The sequence below is a fragment of the Panthera onca genome, chromosome A3 (genome assembly GCF_046562875.1).
Source record: "Panthera onca isolate mPanOnc1 chromosome A3, mPanOnc1 haplotype 2, whole genome shotgun sequence".
Classification (NCBI taxonomy): Eukaryota; Metazoa; Chordata; class Mammalia; order Carnivora; family Felidae; genus Panthera; species Panthera onca.
The window spans coordinates 73,874,915-73,895,058 of NC_138341.1; the positions used below are offsets into that span (position 1 = coordinate 73,874,915).

Consider the following 20,144-nt stretch of genomic DNA (forward strand, 5'->3'; position numbering starts at 1 on the left):
GGGACTCTTGGCCTGGGGACTCCCCAGTCCGACACCCCGGCTTTGTGTGTTGGCCGCGTCACCACCGCTGCACGTCACAAATCCGGGGAGAGGCCGGCCGGTTGCCCCCGCCTTCGAGAGCGAGCCTCCCCGGGTGCCGGCCCTGCTGGGACGCGCGAGCCCTGAGCGCGTGTTCGGGCAGGCGGGTTGCGGTGCGGAACAGGCGTCTGCACTCCGAGAGACTTTTCATTTTCTTTTGTAACAACGCAGTTCCTCTTTCCAACTTGACAACCCCGCGCGAGCTGGCTGGCGTGTCCTCTGTGGAATCCCGTTACCCTGGAGTTCTTCAAGGTTTTAAGCTGTTTTCCAACTTGGTATTTCTTTCGTAATTCTGGTGTCTCAACACTGTGATCAAAACTCATGGCATGGCTTAGCTTGGCTTTGTGGGGTGCTAAGAATAAGAAGTTCAAGGGATCACAAGGTGGCCTGTAGGAGGAGGGACTGATTAGGGTGTTCCCGCCTTTGGGGCGGTTTACAGTCGAGTGTGGGGATTGAGGCCATCATGCAAGAAATCACAGCGAGACCAAAAAAACTCCCTTGAACATAAGTGACATGTTGCATGGTGCAGACCGAAGACTCCAGAACACAGGAGAGTCAGGGCAAGCTTTTAAGTGTAGTATAGACTCCTAAGAATTAGGTGTCCACCTTCCTCCACAACATAGAGGGCTTCACCACTGCCTGACATGTGGCGGTGAGAGTGGACTTGACCGCTTTCAGTGTCACCAGACTCACTGCTTCTGTAACTGTGGTAAGGTTTTTTGCCAAGCGAGCCCAGGCCACTGGTGCTTAGTCTCTCCAGGCCCTTTGCTACGGGAGTGGGGGGGGGGGGGGGGTTGTCTGTGGAAGGCAATCTTCTGCTTCACCACTACTCCACCCCTATAACTCCCAGATGGGTACCCTCCTTTCCAGGTTCCAAATGCAGCTCCATTCCATGCTTGGGGACAGCATTTTCTGACCTTGGGAGCACTTGGGGTCTGTCCTAAACTTCCAGAGTCCAGAAAGTAGATGAAGGAAAACGGACAGGTCTGGCCTTTCGAATTTAGAAACCATTTACTCCATTTACATGAAAGCTGCGCCTACTCTTGTTACCCCCTGTAGCTGGCATTTGGTTAGCCTTTGGCTACCCTTGTTGGTCACTGGAACCGCCTTTCACTTGGAGAGAGCTGTCCCTGTTCTTTAGATGAGGATGGCCTGAGAACACCCTGTGATATGCCCCAGGGTCAGCGTTGGAGCAGGCAGAGGACAGCAGAGTTGAGGACAGGAAGGCAGCCCTGATGGAAATAAATAAACCTCCCCTCCTCCCTTTTTTCTCCCTAATCGTTGCCAACCCTGCCCCCAGGTTGCAGGACTCCAGGGAACTAACTGAAGAATTGTTGCTTGTTCCTTTGACTCAAGCACCAAGATTTGTGTGGGCATGGCACGGGGGAGAGAGGAACACAGTATTGTGGTTAGAACTTCTAACGAGCTGTTCCTTAACACTGCAGCCACATTCCTGATACCTTTGTGGTTCTTTTCTGGCAGAGACAAGCCCCTAACCTGCTAGTGACCAGCATTTTTTTCAGGGGAGTAAGAGACTATAGGAACAAGAGCAAAGAGCAGCCATGATTGTATTAGTAATGTTTGCCAAAATAAAAGGCGTGTAGAAAGTGTGGCAGTTGCTTTTATTTTTTAATAATCAGAAATCTCTCAGATGGTGATTGTTTTTCTTTTTTAATAATCTGAAATCTCTCAGATGAGAGTTTAGGACAAGTTCTAATAAAGATTGCCATTATTTGCCGGCTGGAAAATGCTATAAAAATAACTTGCTGATCGTGAGAAGCTGGGTTGATTGCCTACCAGACTGAGGGAGAGCACTGCCTGACAGTCCCAGCATCTCAGAGAAAGTACTGAAGTTCACAGGAGGTAAACCGACCTACTAAGAAATACGTAATTTTACAGAGCAACAAAGATGGAACCGGACAAAGGACCTCTACCACCAAGCTGACAGAATATTCCACTAGTTCAGCTGCTGCCTCTGACTAGGTGGGGAGGCTCTTGCCACTAGATCACAAGCTATTGGTCTCGATTCCCACGAAGTTAAGGGCTTGAAGAGATCTCTCATGTACTTATAGGTTGAAGGTTTATGGTATTTGGTTAGGCCCAGAATGGGAGGGTGTTGAAGAGCTAATCTGAACTCACAAAAAGTCTGTTCATGTTTGGATTCCGAGAGAAAAGGTGTGGTTAGCAAGGACTTGAGTGGGTTGAATAATGGAGTGGAGATTTCAGAAAAGTTCAGGATGTATGGCCTGCAGTAGCCAGTGAGACCCGGGGATCCTCATAACTGTCTTAGATATGGGCCACAAACACCTTGCACAGCTGGTTGTCTGGAGTAAGGGATTTCCCTCCATGAGATATCTTTTGTCTTGGGTAGTGCACTTCCTTTGACAAATTGTCAGCTTTTCTATGGAGCCCTTCTGCTGTCTCTGAGCAGTAAGCAGTAGATGAATCAGCCTTGGAGCTCACCTCATCTTTGGAACACAACAAAAGATTGTCTGTCCACATATTGAATAAGAATAGAATTACAGGGCAGTGTAAGGCCCTTGAGGTTCTGATTGAGGATTTGTGAAATGTAGGAGGGGACCTCAGTAAACTGAGGCACAGTGGTCCAGGTACTATTTTGGATTTTCCCTGGAGAAGACAAACAAGTATTGACTTTTCATTTACAGACACACAGCAAAGGAAGCACAAGTATGGATCTACAACTGTGAAACACGTAGTCAGTCTCTTTAGGACTTGCAAATAGAATGGTAGTGTATTTGACTTGCACTGTTGGTGGGAATGCAAATTGGTGAAGCCACTCTGGAAAACAGTGTGGAGGTTCCTCAAAAAATTAAAAATAGACCTACCCTATGACCCAACAATAGCACTGCTAGGAATTTACCCAAGGGATACAGGAGTACTGATGCATAGGGGCACTTGTACCCCAATGTTTATAGCAGCACTCTCAACAATAGCCAAATTATGGAAAGAGCCTAAATGTCCATCAACTGATGAATGGAATAAAGAAATCGTGGTTTATATACACAATGGAGTACTACGTGGCAATGAGAAAGAATGAAATATGGCCCTTTGTAGCAACATGGATGGAACTGGAGAGTGTGATGCTAAGTGAAATAAGCCATACAGAGAAAGACAGATACCATATGGTTTCACTCTTAGGTGGATCCTGAGAAACTTAACAGAAACCCATGGGGGAGGGGAAGGAAAAAAAAAAGAGGTTAGGGTGGAAGAGAGCCAAAGTATAAGAGACTCTTAAAAACTGAGAACAAACTGAGGGTTGATGGGGGGTGGGAGGGAGGGGTGGGTGGGTGATGGGTATTGAGGAGGGCACCTTTTGGGATGAGCACTGAGTGTTGTATGGAAACCAATTTGACAATAAACTTCATATATTGAAAAAAAAAAGAATAGTAGTGTATTTGAGTTTGATCTTAAAGGGAAGCAGCGAGTGACTAATTTATTTGTGGCCCTGGGATCCTAAACAAATCTATATTCCTGCCCACTGGGTTTTTCAACTGAGAGGATAGGAGCATGTTACAGGGGCTGGGACAAGGTATGAGACTCCTTTCTCTTTAAGTCTTTTATTTTTTTTTAAAAAGGCTTTTGATTATTAGTTTTACTCCTTCTTTATCACCTTATATTAGATGCTGTTATGCAAGTTTGGGTAGAAATTGAACCTTGATGGGTTTTGCTCCAGTAGAATATCAGTAGGATTTTTGCTGTTAAGAGAGCTTCAGTCTCTGCTTGGTTTACACACAAAGGTACTGGTAAATCATATCCAAATGAGTCAGGATCTTGTTATGAATAGGGAGGTCCTTGGGGACCAGAAGGAAGAGACCATCAGGAGAGCATTTAATGTAGCAGTGACAGTCGCACAGTAAATCCCTTGCTATTAAGTTAATGAGTGTGGTGTCCCAAAAGTTAAAAGAACATTCCTTGGTTAAAGGGTTGAGGCTGATGGTTATGGGCTGGGGCCTGGGGAAAGCATGGTGAGATTAGATGTGTGACCAGAGTAGTTTGTTGACTCCAAGGAAGAGGTTGTATAATAGTGGTTGGGTTTAAGATTGGTATTATTATGCTATATCAATAAAACATTTGTAAGGTTGTCCTTTAATTTTTAAAGAAATGTTTCCTAGTGGGTTTAAGAGTAGAATGAGAAGGGCGCCTGGGTGGCTCGGTCAGTTAAGCTTCCAACTTTGGCTCAGGTCATGATCTCATGGTTCACGAGTTCAAGCCCCATGTTGGGCTCAGCCCATGTTGGGCTCTGCTTCGCAGATTTTGTGTCTCCTCCTCTCTCTGTTCCTCCCCTGCTTGTACTCCATCTCTCTCTCTCTCTCAAAAATCACTCCATCTCTCTCTCTCTCTCTCTCTCTTTAAAAACATTTAAAAAATTAAAAAAAAAAAGAGTCGAACGAGAAACTAAACACCTTCATTGGTATCTTTGTTGTTGTTTGGTTGCTTAGTTCTAGAACTCTTTCCAAATATTCAGCAAGGTTTTGGGGGTCTGGGCTTGGGGTTATTTCCCATTCTACTTTTTACTTGCATAATATGGCTCCTCTATGTATGGTTCAAGGCCATTCACAAAAAGATAAGAGAGGAGCCAGGGTCATGTCTGCTTCAGGATCAACTCCTGCGTGCAGCCACTAGGTATGAACCTTGCCTTAAGTCTCCATCAGACTTCTCCCTTTTTGGTTTGAAGAACTGAACCAGAGCACAGTCTATTTTTACCCGAAAGACAAGAGGATAGCCTCCAAAAGACCTTGACCAACTCTCCAGCTTTTATAAACCCCAAGGATTTCCTATGCAAATGAAGGCTATTTAAGTTACCCTTGAGAGTCTTCCCATTCTGACTTTTTCATTGAACTCCTTGCATCTAGAAGGAATTGGTGCATATATGGCTGCCCTGGGCTATATGTCTCTCAAATGATTCTAAGTTCCTCTGCAATGTTTTCTCTCTCGTCTAGGCAATGACAGAGTCTCTGACAATGGCTTTCAGCTGAGAGTGAAACCAGAGCTTAAAATCTACCATAAGAGGTTTTCTCTGTTCTGCAGGAGGTTTACTTTAAAGAGGTAAGTGAGATTTGGGGTACCTGGCTGGCCAGAAGGGAGGGGCAGAGGTAGAGGGGATCCTCATCAGGGGAAGAGGTAGAGGGGTAGCAGGAGATGGGAGGTGCATAGCATGGGGGAAGAAGATCGTAGGCTTGAGTTGTGGTTTGGGAGATCTAAAAAATAGTTTTAACATGTTCACATTTTTCTTTTACTTTGGCCAAGCAATCTGTTAAGGAAGCAATTTTTGAATCTGATTTCTTTTGGATGCTTCCTCATGCTAATAAAAAATAATAAGACCATTGGATGCTTAGAATTGTGCTGCCTTTACATTCTGTGGCACCTCTCCAGTGAATAACTGTTCATATCAGAACTTCCTCATAGTGGCCACTGTAATTCTAAATTATCCTTGATGGAATGATGCTATTTAGGAAGATAAGTGCACAAATTTGGATAGAGCATAAATACATGGATGGCATGGACTGAGTTTTATACCAAGACAAAGCCTTGAGAGCCTGGGAATGGCATCCTCTGGCTCAAGTCCCCCCAGCCTCACAGCTAGACCTTACCCAGCCACAACTCTGATGAATTTATACTTCCTGGAAGATAGAAGGTGTGGAGACATCTTTGCTGAACCTCAAGACAAGTCTGAGGAGAGTTCTTATAAGTGGCCCAAGACAGAATTTGTCCCAGGGCCAGGTTAGGGACATACTTCTTGGGTCCTGTATCTGTCTTTTCCACTATAAACTTTGCTCTGATTGAGGCACAACCGGAAATGACCAGGATGGACATAGACAATAGTGGTATTGTTCATAATAAGGCAGATATCTACCAAGAGAAAAGATTTTCAAATATGGTCAGATAATCAAAGGATTCCCAAAAGGGGTTCCTTATCACTAGAGACAAATAGACTCTGTACTTGGGGAGCTCAAGCCCAGTGCAAGACTTACATCTCTCATTGCTGTGGTCTAAAAGACTCCTGAGGGGCTTGAGGACCTCAGAGGAGCACACTTTCTGAGTCAGGGTCTTGGCCACATTGGCAAGGAGGTCTCAGTGGGCCTCATAATTGAATGCTGCTCCCTGAAAATATCGTCCAAACAACTTTGTGAGAATGCAAAGCTGAGTTCTGATCGCAGGAAGGAAAACACAACTGTGCAGAGTCATAGTAGCATCTGTATTGGGGAGGCTACGTCAAGATATTTATAAAATATTGGGTCTATTTTAAGGCAGCTTTTCTAATGAGCTTGATAAGGACTGGGCAAGAATCACGATAACAATAGTTCAGGATGGGTGGACAGCGCGAGGTGAGGGTTTTGAAACAAGAGTTTCAAGGAGTCTTAGAAGATAAACAGTGGTTGGATGCAATCTATTGAAAAGTTGCAAAATTCATTCAAGGTTACTTCTTGAAATTTCTGCAAAAACAATAGTTATTTACAACTTTTATCATCCCGAGCAAGAGTTTCATATAATAAAAAGGTCATGTTAACATCAACAGTAAGCAGGGTGCAGGTGGTTTTGATTCTTCCTGTGTACTGTGCTCGCTTCGGCAGCACGTATACTGAAATTGGAACGATTCTTCCTGTGTACTAATACAGAGAGGGATTATGTATGATTATTACCACATCCCCTCACTCCATCAAATCACTCTTATTTATACTAATTGTCACAGTGCTGGGAGTAATTAGGCCATCCAGGCATGGGAAAAGCCTGGTGGGGGATGTCCTTCCCACCTTCTGTTCCTCTCTTCTCTCTTGTATTTGCTGTTCAGGGCCCCCGCAGGACCCTGTGTTCCCAACAGGAACCCTAAAAACCCTAAATTTGAATACAATTAAACCTTTTATTCATAGCCAAGAGTGCTTTCATGCACTCAGATCATCAGTGTGTATGATACAGAGCCTGCCCAATCTTCTTGTAGTCCCATGGCCCACAGGCCTTGCATTTGGAAATCAGCCTTTACTTATGACCTTGGTTGTTGGCTCATAGCATTTCTGGCCCATGGTGTCTCGTGTCGTACTTAATGATTAGTACTGTGAACTGGCCAACTGAACCAGCCCTCCTAGAATGTTGCCATGAAAACTCTGCCAAGGGCTGGCTGTATGGTCAGTTTTTCCCTTTGACAGCTGCCAGAAAAACTGCAGGTAATCATTAGGTGAGGGATGAGGCCCTACAAAGGCAAGCTTCAAAACCATGAATTCTTTGTGCTTGTGCATAGTGGGCACTCAGTAATTATTTATTATGTTAATTTCGGAATCCTATAATGTTAAAGGTTTCCCCAGGCCTGGGAGATGAGAGCTCTGGGATGTCTCCTATCCCTCCCTCCCCTCCACCCAATTTCATGATTGAGATACTAGCACGTTTCTCCATGCATTGACTTCCCTTCCATCATCTGGGTCCATTCTGTTCTCCTGGGGTCCCAGGTGACTCCTGCTTCTCCTCGGTGTTTTCTGTGTCATCTTGCAGGACTGCTACAATGGTGCCTACCCAAGAGTGGGGGTTCACACTTTCTCCCAGCCTTTGCCAGTGCTGGTTCTTTGCCCAGATACTGCTATCCTGGAGGAGAGAAGTCAGTCCAACCCAGGAACACTGAGAGCCTTTCAGCTCAGGTTAGGTGGCCTGATTTTAAGCTCCACCACTCCTAAGGCCAACTTGTGCGTCTGCCCTTTAATGATTATAGCAGTTTTAGGCCTTAAAACATAGCTTTGCTCTCTCTGCTTTTAAATCTTTTTTCCTTTCTTCTCTACCTTTTAAAAAAATTTTTGTTTTAATAGCATTTTTGCTGAATAGCAAAAAAATAACACAATTAAAGGAAATTACATAAAACATAATTATTATGAAGCACTTTCATTAACTATCAACTAGAAAGAAATATGGTTTTACCAGCATCCCAGAAGTCCCCAATATATCCCTTCCCAAGTACAGTCTTCTTCCTCTTAAATGTAACTGCTGGCTTTTTATGGCAGTTACTTCATTGCTTTCTTTCCTCCACCCCCCCCAACTAACTTCCTCTCTTCTTTCCTTCTTTCCTTCTCCCTTCCTTTTTTTTTTTTTTTAAGGTTTATTTATTTATTTTGAGAGAGAGAAAGAGAGAACATGAGTGGAAGAGGGGCAGAGAGAGAGGGAGAGAAAAAATCCCAAGCAGATTCTGCCCTGTTAGTGCAGAGCCCAACGCAGGGCTTGATCCCATGAACCGTGAGATCATGACCTGAGCCGAAATCAAGAGTTGGATGCTCAACCAACTGAACCACCCAGGTGCCCCCTTCCTCCTTCTTATTGAAGTATTATTGACATACCATGTTATATGAGTGCAAGTGTATGACATATTGATCTTGCTTCATCCTCTGATAAAGGATATCCAATTTAAAAAGACCCTTTTGAATCTTACAATGTTCAAAGTTTGTGTTTTATTTAATGGTGATTGAAATTGAATTTTACAAATTTTTTTTCATTTATTGAGCTGACCATATGATTTTTCTCCTTCAAATTTATTTATATGGTGAACTATTTTGATTTTCCAATGTTAAACCATCCTTGCATTTCTAGAATAAGATCAACTCAGTTGTATTTGTTTCCTGTTGCTTCCGTAACAAATCCCCAAATACATAGTGGCTTAAAATACCGCACCTTTATTATCCCCCAATTCTTGGGGTCAGAAGTCTCGAGTGGGTCTTGTGGGATAAATCAAGGTATTGGCGGATCTGTATTTCTTCTGGAGGCTCTAGGGGAGAATATTGTTCCTAGCCTTTTCCTGCTTTTAGAGGCTAGTTGCATTCCTTGGCTGGTGGCCCCTTCCTCCATCTTCAAAGGCCATTACTCCAATCGCCGCTTTCAGGGTCACATCTTCTCTCTGACTCTGACCCTCCTGCCTCCCTCTTATGAGGACTTTGATGATTACATTGGGCTCACAGGATAATCCAGGATAATCTGCCCATGTCAGCGGCCTTAATTCAGTCAACTTTGCAAAGTCCCTTTTGCCATGTAAGATGACATATTCACAGGTTTTGAGGATTAGGATATAAACCTCTTTGGGAGCCATTATATTGTCTACCACATTGGTTATAATGTATTTTCCTTTTTATATATTGCTTGCTGTACTACTTTATTTAGAATTTTTGTGTCTGTGTTCGTGAGTGAGATTGCCTAAACTTTCTCTTCTGAAACTATCTTCATTGGCTTTCGGTATCAGAGTTAAGCTAGCCTTATAAATGAATTGGAGGGTATACCACTTTTTTTTTTTTCTGTTCTCCAGAGAGTTTGTATACAGTAAGCATTATTTTCCCCTTAACTATTTATGGAAAGTTTTTATTTTTTTATTTTATTTTTTTAAAGTTTATTTATTTATTTTGAGAGAGAGAGAGGGAGAGGGAGGGAGGGGCAGAGGGGCAGAGAGAAGGGAGAGAGAGAATCCCAAGCTGGCTCTGCATTGTCAGCACAGAGCTGGATATGGGGCTTGAACTCAAGAATCGTGAGGTCATGACCTGGGCTGAAATCAAGAGTTGGTTGCTTAACTGACTGAGCCACCCAGGCGCCCTGATGGGAAGTTTTTAAAGTACTGATTCAATTTATTTAAAAATCACAGGACTTAAAATTTCTATTTCCTCCTTGATCAATTTTCAGAAAGTTGTATTTTTCTAGGAATATATTCATTTCATCTAGCTTTTCACACTTTAAGTATAAATTATTCATAAACCCTCTTTTTTTTTTTAAGTTTATTTATTTATTTTGAGAGTGAGAACAAGCAGGAAGGGTCAGAGAGAGAGGGGGAAAGAGGATCCAAAGCAGGCTTCTGTACTAACAGTAGAGAGCCCAACTTGGGGCCTGAACTCACAAACCATGAGACCATGACCTGACCTGAAGTCAGATACTTTAACCAACTGAGCCACCCAGGAGCCCTCATAAAACCCTCTTGTTATCTTTTTAATGTTTGTGGAATTCATAGTGATACCTGCTTTTTTATTCCTGGCATTTGTTATTCGTGCATTCTCTCTTCTTAATCTTCTTGATAATTTGTAAGGTTTTATCATTTTTATTGTTCCTTTCAAAGAACCAACTTTTGGTTTTGTTGATCTTCTGTATGGCATGTTATTTTCCCTTTCTGTAATTTTTGCTGTTATCCTTATTATTTGATTTATCTTATGTTTTTGGGTTTCGTTTGTACTTCTGTAATGGTCAGGATAGGTTGGGTTATACTGCAGTAACAAACAATCCAGAAAATAAAATCTCAGGACTTTTCACAACATTTCTCATTTTTTTTCTACCTGTTCCAGTCAGGTTGACTGGCTTCTTCTCATTGTCTTCACTCTGGGACTTGAGCTGACAGAACAGCCACTGTCTAGAACATTGGCAGTCATCATGACAGAGGGAAAAGAGACAGTATGGTGAACATATGTTGGCTCTTAAAACTTTTGTCTAGATGTGACACATCATACTTCTATATACTTCTCATTGACTAGAGCAAGAGATATAGCTAAGTCTGATGCCAATGCCAGAGATGGATTAGTGAATCTTTGTGAATGATAATATAGTATCCCATATCTTCTTTTTATTACTTTTAGAAAAAAAAATTATTTTTAATGTTTATTTATTTCAGAGAGAGAGAGAGAGAGCAGGAACAGGGGAGGGGCAGAGAGAGAGAGGGAGACACAGAATCCGAAGCAGGCTTCAGGCTCTGAGCTGTCAGCACAGAGTCTGATGCAGGGCTTGAACTTGCTAACCACGAGATCATGACCTGAGCCAAAGTCGGACGCCCAAGTGACTGAGCCACCCAGACACCCCTTTCTTACTTTTTGAGACTGAATCTTTGCTCATGAATTTTCAGTCTTTCTTATTTTCTAACATGTGTGCATTTAAGGGTACAAATTTCCCTTTGTCAGCTACATCCCATAGGAATCGATACACAGAAATTTTGTTAACACTCGATTCAAACTATTTTCTAATTTCCTTTGTGATACATATTTGACCTATGTGTTATTTAGAAGTGTTTCTTAATTTCCATGTAACTGGAGTTTTCTGAGTTTTCTTCTCGTAATTTCATTGTATCAGAGAATATACTTCATATAATTTTAAATCTTAGACTTTTTTTAGACCTCACTTTCAACCATACGATCTTAGGAAGAGAACCTCAAGCCTCTGATGAGACCCCAGCCCTACCCAACACCTTGATTTCAGCCTTGTCATACTCTGAGCAGGGAGCCTAATTGATCCTTACCTGGACTTCTGATATACAGAACTGTGAGAAAATAAATGGGTATTATTTTAAGCTGCTAAGTTTGTAGTAATTTATTGCATAGGAATAGAAAACTAATGCAGTGTTTTGCTAGTGGACAAACTACATATCTTCTCATATTTATGAAAGAAGGAGATTTTAGCTGGATGTAGAATTTTATTATTAAAAAAAATTTTTTTTTAAGTTTATTTATTTCATCTCTACACCCACTGTGGGGCCTGAACTTGCAACCCCAAGATCAAGAGTCACATGCTCTCCTGACTGAGCCAGCCAGGAGCACCAAGGATATACAATTTTAGACTAGCAGTTTGCTTTTAGCCTTTCAAGATACTACACTGTTTTCTGGTTTCCACTTTTGTTATTGAGAAGTCAGTTATCTAACTGTTGCTCCTTTGAAAACAATCTTTTCCCCACCCCTACCTGTCTTTAATTTTTTTCTTTTTCTTTTGTTTTCTGAAGATTTATTTAATGTGCCAAGAATATATTTCTTAAATAATTAATTATGCTTGGGATTGTTGCTCTTTGTGATCTGAATTTTAAAGTCTTTCATCAGTTCTGGAAAATTTTTGGCTATTATCTCTTCAAATGTTATCTCAGCTCCTTCTCTCTTCTTCTGGGTCACCAACTAGATATAAGCAAGATCTTCTCACTGTATTCTCTGTATCTCTTACCCTTGCTTTTGGATTTTCTATGTTGTCTCTTTATTCTAGATAGTTTTTTTCTGCTATATATATATTTTTTATTTTTAACTTTTTTTTCGAGAAAGAGAGACAGAGCACCAGAGGGGGAGAATCAGAGAGAGAGGGAGATACGGAATCTGAAGCAAACTCCAGGCTCTGAGCTGTCAGCACAGAGCCCAATGCAGGGCTCAAACCCACGAACTGTGAGATCATGACCTGAGCTGAAGTCTAACACTTAACTGAATGAGCCACCCAGGCACCCCTTTTCTGCTATGTTTTCTAATTCATTGACTCTCTTCTCATGCATCTAAACTGTTGAACCCATCTCTTGAGTTTTTAACATCTCTAACTATATTTTTCCATTCTTGAATTCTATTTGATTCTTTATCTAATCTGCTATTTTATTATAAAGGGAAGTCTTCCTTGACTTCCCACGTCCGTCCTCACCTCAGGCCTGTTTAGATGTCCTCTGCCCTCGCCTCCCCCCGTGTGCTCCCATGGCAACCTGGGCTCTACCAGGCATTTACCATATTCTCTTACAGTGTCTCCCCAACTAGACTGTAAGTATCTTGAGGCCAGTGGACATCATGTACTCTGTATCTCTAGCATTTAGCATTGCACCTGAATAACAGCAATCACTCTGTAAGTGTTGTGAACTTTAAGTAAAGCAACTTCCCTGACCACCTAACACTGCCCCACTCTGAGAAGATGGAAAACCTTCAGGAAAGTCTTCACAACTCCCAACTATTCTTTGTGTGAAGAGATTCTTCTATAGAGGGAATGCTAAGAGATACTCATTTCTGCATCCAGGCTGATAAGGGGAAAGAATGGAAAGGAAAACAGACTCAGAAATAAGAGGCTGAGGAGACTTCAGGTGAGGAAGTCTCTGAGAATGAGCAGAAGTTATTGGGCAAGCTCCACTTCTCCAGCCTGTGGAATTGGCTGGATCTGATCCCATTATACCCAGGCCTCCAAGGAATAAGGAGCTTCTAGCCAACATCTGGGTTGTTCTGCTGTAGTGCATCTAGAAACTCAAGGCAGAGTGGCTTTTAAGAAAGGAATGTTGTATAACCAGTATACTGAACATGCAGGATTTATGGGTTATATCCACCAAAGCCACTTTATTTTTGTCTTCCACTGCTTTTAATCCCTTCCAGTGAGGGTTAGGATGGTCTTTTCCATGACCATGTATAAAAATCCTGCCAAGCTCATAACTTTTTCTCGACATCTTTAGTGTAAAAGTGCAGGGAATCACTTTAAGTCACGAATGCAGACTTAATTAAATAATTAAAAGGGTTCAGCCCAATATACTAATCAATATTTAAATTTTCATTCATAGATAAGATTTCTCTCCCACTCTCCCAAAGCTAGGGCCCATAGCAGGTAGCCTGGGAGGGAGCTACTTCTCTTTCTTATTCACTTCTCCTTAATCTTGCTGCTGTTTCTGACCTTTAAGGTTGAAATGGGGAAAAGAGGAGAGGGAAGGGGGATAGTCCTGGCTTTATGGGTCCTACACCTGGCGACCCATAGGCCACAGGTCCCCTGGCAGATATTTAACACTGATCCTGAGGGTTTCTGTGAAGTCCTGGGAGACTTCCCTGCTGGGCTTCTCTGACTCCGCTCCTTCTCCTTCAGTAGGGTCCCCCTGCCTCCTGCTCCCCACAGTCTCGCCATAGGACTTGCCTCCCAGCCTTTAACTGCTGGGACCTACTTGTCCTCACTGGCTACCCTCTTGGTTGGGCTCCACCCCAGGGAGACTTAACCTCTGCCTCCACCTCAAATTGTCCCCAGGACTCCTGTCTCATTTGACCTGCACCCAGCTGGTTGAGCAATTCTCACCCAGGCCCTTTTCTCTCAGCCAAGGCTGCTTAGCCTTCCTGAGCCAACCAGCAACAGGCCATCGTATATGCCCTACAGCAATGACCACACCTCAAGCTGCCTGAGTAGTCTGTCCCCTTGAAGCCTTTCTCACTAGACTGGAGGGGAGGGAGTAGGTGATCCCTCACATTTTCCCAGGGAAATCCTCCCCACAAAATCCCCCCCCCCCCCGAATCTCCCCTCTTCTGACTCTTGTATTTCCTCTCTCTGGGTTAGGGATTCCTTAGGCCAAGGACCAAGAGACAGGTAACCAGATTTTGAAAATCGCCTTTGAAATATTTGTGGTCTGCTCACACCTTACTTTGATGCTCAATCACTATTATATCTTGACACTTCAGTCAAAATCCAAGTTAACATCTGTTGGATTTGTTTGCTTTTTATCAGAATGAAACATCATTTTTGGTTTTTTCTGATTATGAAATTAATGCATTCTTCTTACAAAATTAAACCAAAACAGATAAATGTAAAAGATAGTAGTAGCTCAGTGCAATTCTACCTCCCAGAGATAACTAAGATAAGACTTTGCTTTTTACCTCTCCAGACTTTTTTTCTTTGACACACTTTGACACTTGTACTTTTTTTTTTTAATAGCAGAAATGGGATTGTACTATATATGAACTCCAAAGAGCCTTTTCCCTAATGCCATAGGACATGTAAGCCTTCCCGCCCCCTATGTGCCTAAACCTATGTTGAAGTGGGAGAATTGATGAGAGACCAGACAATTACCTTGATAGACTGAGCACCTAAATGGTCCCTTTATGTATTGAATTAAACTGGGTTTTAGTGGCGTGGACTGAATTTAGTTTTCTCTCGCTTCCTATCAAGATGGGTGCTTTGGAGGAAATCAGTCACAGACAATCAAAGGACTATATTCGTTTCACAACAGGAGTACTGTACATTTTCAGCTCTCCACTACAAATGAAATTGCTGGGTTGGAGGGTGTGTGCCATCCCAAAGCTTTTGATCTGCATTCTATTGTGCATCAGAGTCCTTTTTTCCCCATATGTATTTTCATAACACTGGATATTTACATTTTGGCTAGTCTCCTAGGCAAAAAAGTAGTGATTAAGCCCAATTGTTATTATCTCATTTTATTTTATTTATTTTGAGAGAGAGAGTGATCATGCAAGATGTAGAGGGGCAGAGAGAGAAGGAGAGAGAGAATCCCAAGCAGGTGGTACGCTGTCAGTACAGAGCCTGACTCAGGGCTTGAACCTGTGACCCATGATATCATGACGTGAGCTGAAGTCAAGAGGCTTAACTGACTGAGCTATCCAGGGGCCCCAAGCCTTTCTTTGTTTTTAAATAAGATTGAGCAAATTTTGCATTAGGATAGGACACTTACTCATCACCAGGGCTCCCTTTGCCCAAGTGTCCATTTTGATATCCCAATAAAATCTTCATAAGCTTTGCCCAGGCAGGCTAAAACAAATGGGCTCCAGAGTGGACTGAAAGAGGCCTATCCCCTTCCTGGGCCCCAGTTCATACTTGGCCCTAGGGGAATAAAGGTGGAAGGAGTAACTTCCCCAAGGGACTCCTGGAGGCCACCATGAGAGATGCTTCAGGCCTGATCTGAAGCGCATGTTAAGAGAATCTAGATCACTCACTCATAGCCCCAAACTGTGCCTAAGCCTCATTGCATGCCCTATCCCTTTAGATACTAGTGACCACAGACCAAAGCTCTTGCCCCCAGGGAGGCCAGGCTACCCATGGACTAATTAATTAGCTGCTCCAGACAGCATGGGACAAAAAGATGGGCTCAACCAGTGTCTTCTTTCTGAAGATCAACTAAGAAACTTGGGAAGGATTTGCTTGTAAGCAGTGGGAATAAAGTTGTAAAGATAACAAGATAATGAGCTGAGCCCTGGGCAAGCCCGAGCCAAGCTGAGTCGGCAGGGAGAGAAAGGTGTGCAGAGGCTTCTAGGCCAGTACTGCTTGCCTCCTGCAAGTAGGGCTGTGGCCTTGGAGCTGCAGCCTCTGTGCCTGGCTCTGAGCCCCTGGGGCTGTCCGGCCCTCTGCTGCCTGCCCCCCAAAAGACTGCAGTTCCTTTGGCTCTGCCCCATACCCATACTTACCTTGTACATGGCACCAGCAGTCACACAGATACTGTGTATGGCCGACGGCAGCTTGCACGTGTAGATAGGAGATGCTCCAGACAGCCTCTGGATTGGGCTTCCCAAGCCACTTAGAACACTGGGGGGAAAGTTTTGATTATAAACGATAAAGGGTATGTGAGCTTTTTAAGAAACATTCGGAGCAGATTTGGAGCAATTTTATATGGACTTTGCAAGAAAAAGACAAAGTGGTTTACAATAAATTCATTGAACTTGGAGGGAGAGGATTGTTTGCTTTAGGCTTGATCTTGACAAGCCTGGTAATATTCCCCTAGGATAGCATCTAAAATGACCCACTTTAGGGGCGCCTGGGTGGCTCAGTTGGTTACACATCTGACTTTGGCTCAGGTCATGATCTCACAGTTCGTGGGTTCCAGCTCCGCGTCGGGTTCTGTGCTGACAACTCAGAGCCTGGAGCCTGCTTTGGATTCTGTGTCTCCCTGTCTTTCTCTGCCCCTCCCCTGCTTGTGCTCTCTCTCGTCTCTCAAAAATAAATAAACATTAAAAATAAATGAATAAATAAAAAATAAAATGAGCCACTTTATCCTCCATTTCCCCCACTCTACCTCCTTATAGTAAAGGATGAGCCATCACTCAGTACAGAGAAGTTCATACAAATTGTTCTGTGAATATATGGCAGTTCCTAAAATAAAATATTGTTCCAGAACAATCAGTTTCTATTGTTAAAACTCTACCCTTTTTGAAAAAGAATACACTGTCAAAAGAAGTCTCTTTTCATTTTAGCTTTCTCCATGTCAGGCATGGTCCTTGAGTGTATGGCAAACCCTGGGAACACTTCTAATCACTCAAAAAATAATGAACCACTTGATGACTAAGCAGAGGATTTGAGCTAATTCTTGTAGCAAACACTTGCTGGAAAAACTCCAGAAAGGTTAACCACCTCTGCTCATACAGTGACTATGACGCTGAAAAGTAACATGCCAATTGAAGTTTTACAAATAAAATCTTATTAGGAAGGTAGAAGTGATCACCATAGAAAATGTCCTCTTTATTAAGAGACTTCGATAATGTGAGTAGACAGACTGCAGCCTATAGTTTATTGTATGTGTTTAGCTAATGGGCTGTAGGAATCCCAGTTTCATGACTCAACACCAGGAGCTCAGTCCAGCTCCCACCTACGCTGTAAGCCTTCCCCTACCAGCCAGGTTTTAGGGTTCACATTCATTCATGTTCATTCAAATATGAACTCAATTTTAACATGGTCTGTATCTTACGGTTCAGCTCTTTTTACTTTCAGTATTCAATTCCTGCAAGGCTTTTTTTTTTTAATTTTTAATGTTCATTTATTTTTGAGAGACAGAGCATGAACAGGGAAGGGGCAGAGAGAGAGGGAGACACAGAATCCGAAGGAGGCTCCAGGTTCTCAGCTGTCAGCACAGAGCCCAATGCGGGGCTTGAACCCATGAACCATGAGATTATGACCTGAGCCGAAGTCAGACACTTAACCGACTGAGACACCCAGATGCCCTCTGCAAGGCTTTGTTTTAAAAAGGTGCAATTCTCTGGGGCGCCTGGGTGGCTCAGTCGGTTAAGCATCCGACTTCGGCTCAGGTCATGATCTCACGGTCCGTGAGTTCGAGCCCCGTGTCGGGCTCTGTGCTGACAGCTCAGAGCCTGGAGCCTGTTTCAGATTCTGTGTCTCCCTCTCTCTGACCCTCCCCCATTCATGCTCTGTCTCTCTCTGTATCAAAAATAAAAAATAAACATTAAAAAAAAAAGGTGCAATTCTCAACTTGGTACATTTTAATTTTTAAAAATTTTTTAAAGTTTATTTGGAGAGAGAGAAGGAGAGAGATCAGGAGGGGCAGAGAGAGAATGGGAGAGAGAGAATCCCAAGCAGTTTCCAAGCTGTCAGTGCAGAGCTCGATGTAGGGCTTGATCTCCCCAACCATGATATTGTGACCTGAGCCGAAATCGAGTCAGATGCTTAACTGACTGAGCCATCCAGGCATCCCTTAACTTAATACATTTTAGAAGTGTCTCTTGCCTCTTCGCTTTTTTTCAATATTTCTGTTATTTCAATCTTCAGTATGTTCATACTGATAAGAATTCCAGGCATAGTCAGTAGGTGTCACTGTGAAAAATAAAATTTGAAAAGCTTACTGTTCTTATAAAGTTGATTAACTGATTGATTCACTCATCCATCCCTTCATTTATTGTTACTAAAACTATGGTTAGATGTTGAGTAGAGAAGGGAAAACAATTATTAATGTTGCTTAGGGAAGAACAAAGCATAATGGTGGGGGCTTTAGGGGAAGGTGGGAAATAAGTCAGGAATGGATTTGTGAATTGCCTTTTCCTACCATTCATATTATATTTATATATGAATATATTCCATACATGTTCTCTCTCTTTGAAAACATCTTGAAATCATGCTAAAATAAATGAAGCTTTCAGTTGATTGGAGAGCTAAGCTCACAGAAATTAGGGAAAATTCTCAGTGGTCAGCAATTAAGAGGGAACTCAATTAAGGGGCAGGGGAGAGGGAATGTTGGCTGAGCTGATGTGGAGCCCCCCCTGGGGGTTTACAGGTCTCAGGAACCTAGGCATTTTTTAATGTACCCATAGCAACAAGAGAAGGGACCTTGGATTAACAAAAGTAAAGAGATAGACTTGACACTTCTACATAAAACTAGGACTCTCAAAGGGCTGTACCTTGGTGAAAGTATGAACCAAAAATGAAATGTTCAGAGATGCACAGAGAAACAGTGAAGTTGTATCTCTTGGCCTAGCTTCTTGATTGGGGAAAAAATACTCTCCTAAGAAGTTATCATTTCAGTCTTCTCTTATTCAGGTCTAGAGTTCAATCTTATACTACCTATGGACACTGGGGGCCTGCAAGTTGAAAAATTAACTTAAAAATGGATACTAAGCAGACAGAAGCAAACATAAAATCTCTGTGAAGGAACATACCTCCATCTCGGCCATGCAGCATTCCCAGATACAAAGCCCCACCGAAGATGAGCTCATCACCTAAAATTAGAAAATGCAGGAGGATATAATCACCATGAATGAGAGATAAGAAATTCTAAGGAGGAAAATGGTACAGACCTGATCTAACGGTGTCAGCCTGGCATGAATATTCCACAATTAAAATCTTCAACTTATCGGAGGAATCTGTCAGTAGCTAAAACTGTTTCTTTTGCTTTTTTAGACAGCTTATTCAAGAGCACATGTCACAGGCTAGACTCTGTCAGGTACCTGCTGATCTGTGCACCTTCCTCACCAAAAATCAAACCAAAATCTACACACTTACTGTTCCCAGAGTGTCATCAGGTTTTTTTCCTCCCTTTTTGAAATCCTTTCTTGTTAACAGTCTAATGACTATTCTCTTTAAAATAAGTGAGTATAGGGGTGCCTGGGTATCTCAGTCAGTTAAGCATCTGACTCTTGATTTTGGCTCAGGTCATGATCTCAGGGCTGTGAGACTGAGCCCTGCAGGCTTCACACTGGGCATGGAGCCTGCTTAAGATTCTCTGTCTCCTTCTCCTTCTGTCCCTTCCCTGCTTGGCTATTATGCATGTGGGCTCTCTTTCTCATAAACAAACAAACAAACAAACAAACAAACAAACCATTTGCTTGCAGGTAACTAAATGTCTCTGAGTTACACTTTAACAGAGTCAGATGAAAAGACCTCGCAGCAGGACTGGACCACAATAACTTCAATTGATAAAATTCCCAGACTATTTAAAAAAAAGTGTACTTAAATAATTAAAGACATCAGTAAGTGTCTTATGTTTTGGGATCCTATTTTAATGATATTTTTAAAATTACGTTTTCCATGTATTCATTGCTAATATATGGAAATACCATTGATTATTTATCATATATTGACCTGTAACCTGTGGCCTTGCTAAATTCACTTAATTCTAGTGGCTTTTTTATAGATTGTTTAGGATTTTCAATGTGCATGATCACGTTGTCTGCAAACAAGGACTGTTTCACTTTTTCCTTTCCAATCTGTATGCCTTGGGTATCTTTTCCCACAGTGGCTTGGCACTCTAGTGTAATGGTGGATAGAGATTCAAAGGTGGACATCTTTGCTTTGTTCCTGATGTTAGGGGAAGAACACTCAGTCTTCCACTATAAAAACATTAACTGAGGGGT

The 20,144-nt window shown here is 42.4% G+C and overlaps 1 protein-coding gene and 1 pseudogene across 2 annotated transcripts in view; both read left to right on the forward strand.

Annotated features, from left to right (window-relative positions):
* Window positions 1–5,040: 5,040 nt before the first annotated feature.
* MCFD2 (multiple coagulation factor deficiency 2, ER cargo receptor complex subunit) overlaps window positions 5,041–20,144 on the forward strand; it is a 34,486-nt gene continuing 19,382 nt past the window's right edge. The window contains exon 1 of the mRNA XM_078444433.1: window positions 5,041–5,145. The gene's annotated coding sequence lies outside the window, so the exon portion shown is untranslated. The remainder of the gene's footprint in view (window positions 5,146–20,144) is intronic.
* The window catches only part of LOC132661716 (guanine nucleotide-binding protein G(I)/G(S)/G(O) subunit gamma-10 pseudogene), a 108,806-nt pseudogene continuing 93,724 nt past the window's right edge, over window positions 5,063–20,144 (forward strand). The window contains exon 1 of the transcript XR_013554637.2: window positions 5,063–5,145. The product of XR_013554637.2 is annotated as a guanine nucleotide-binding protein G(I)/G(S)/G(O) subunit gamma-10 pseudogene (transcript). The remainder of the gene's footprint in view (window positions 5,146–20,144) is intronic.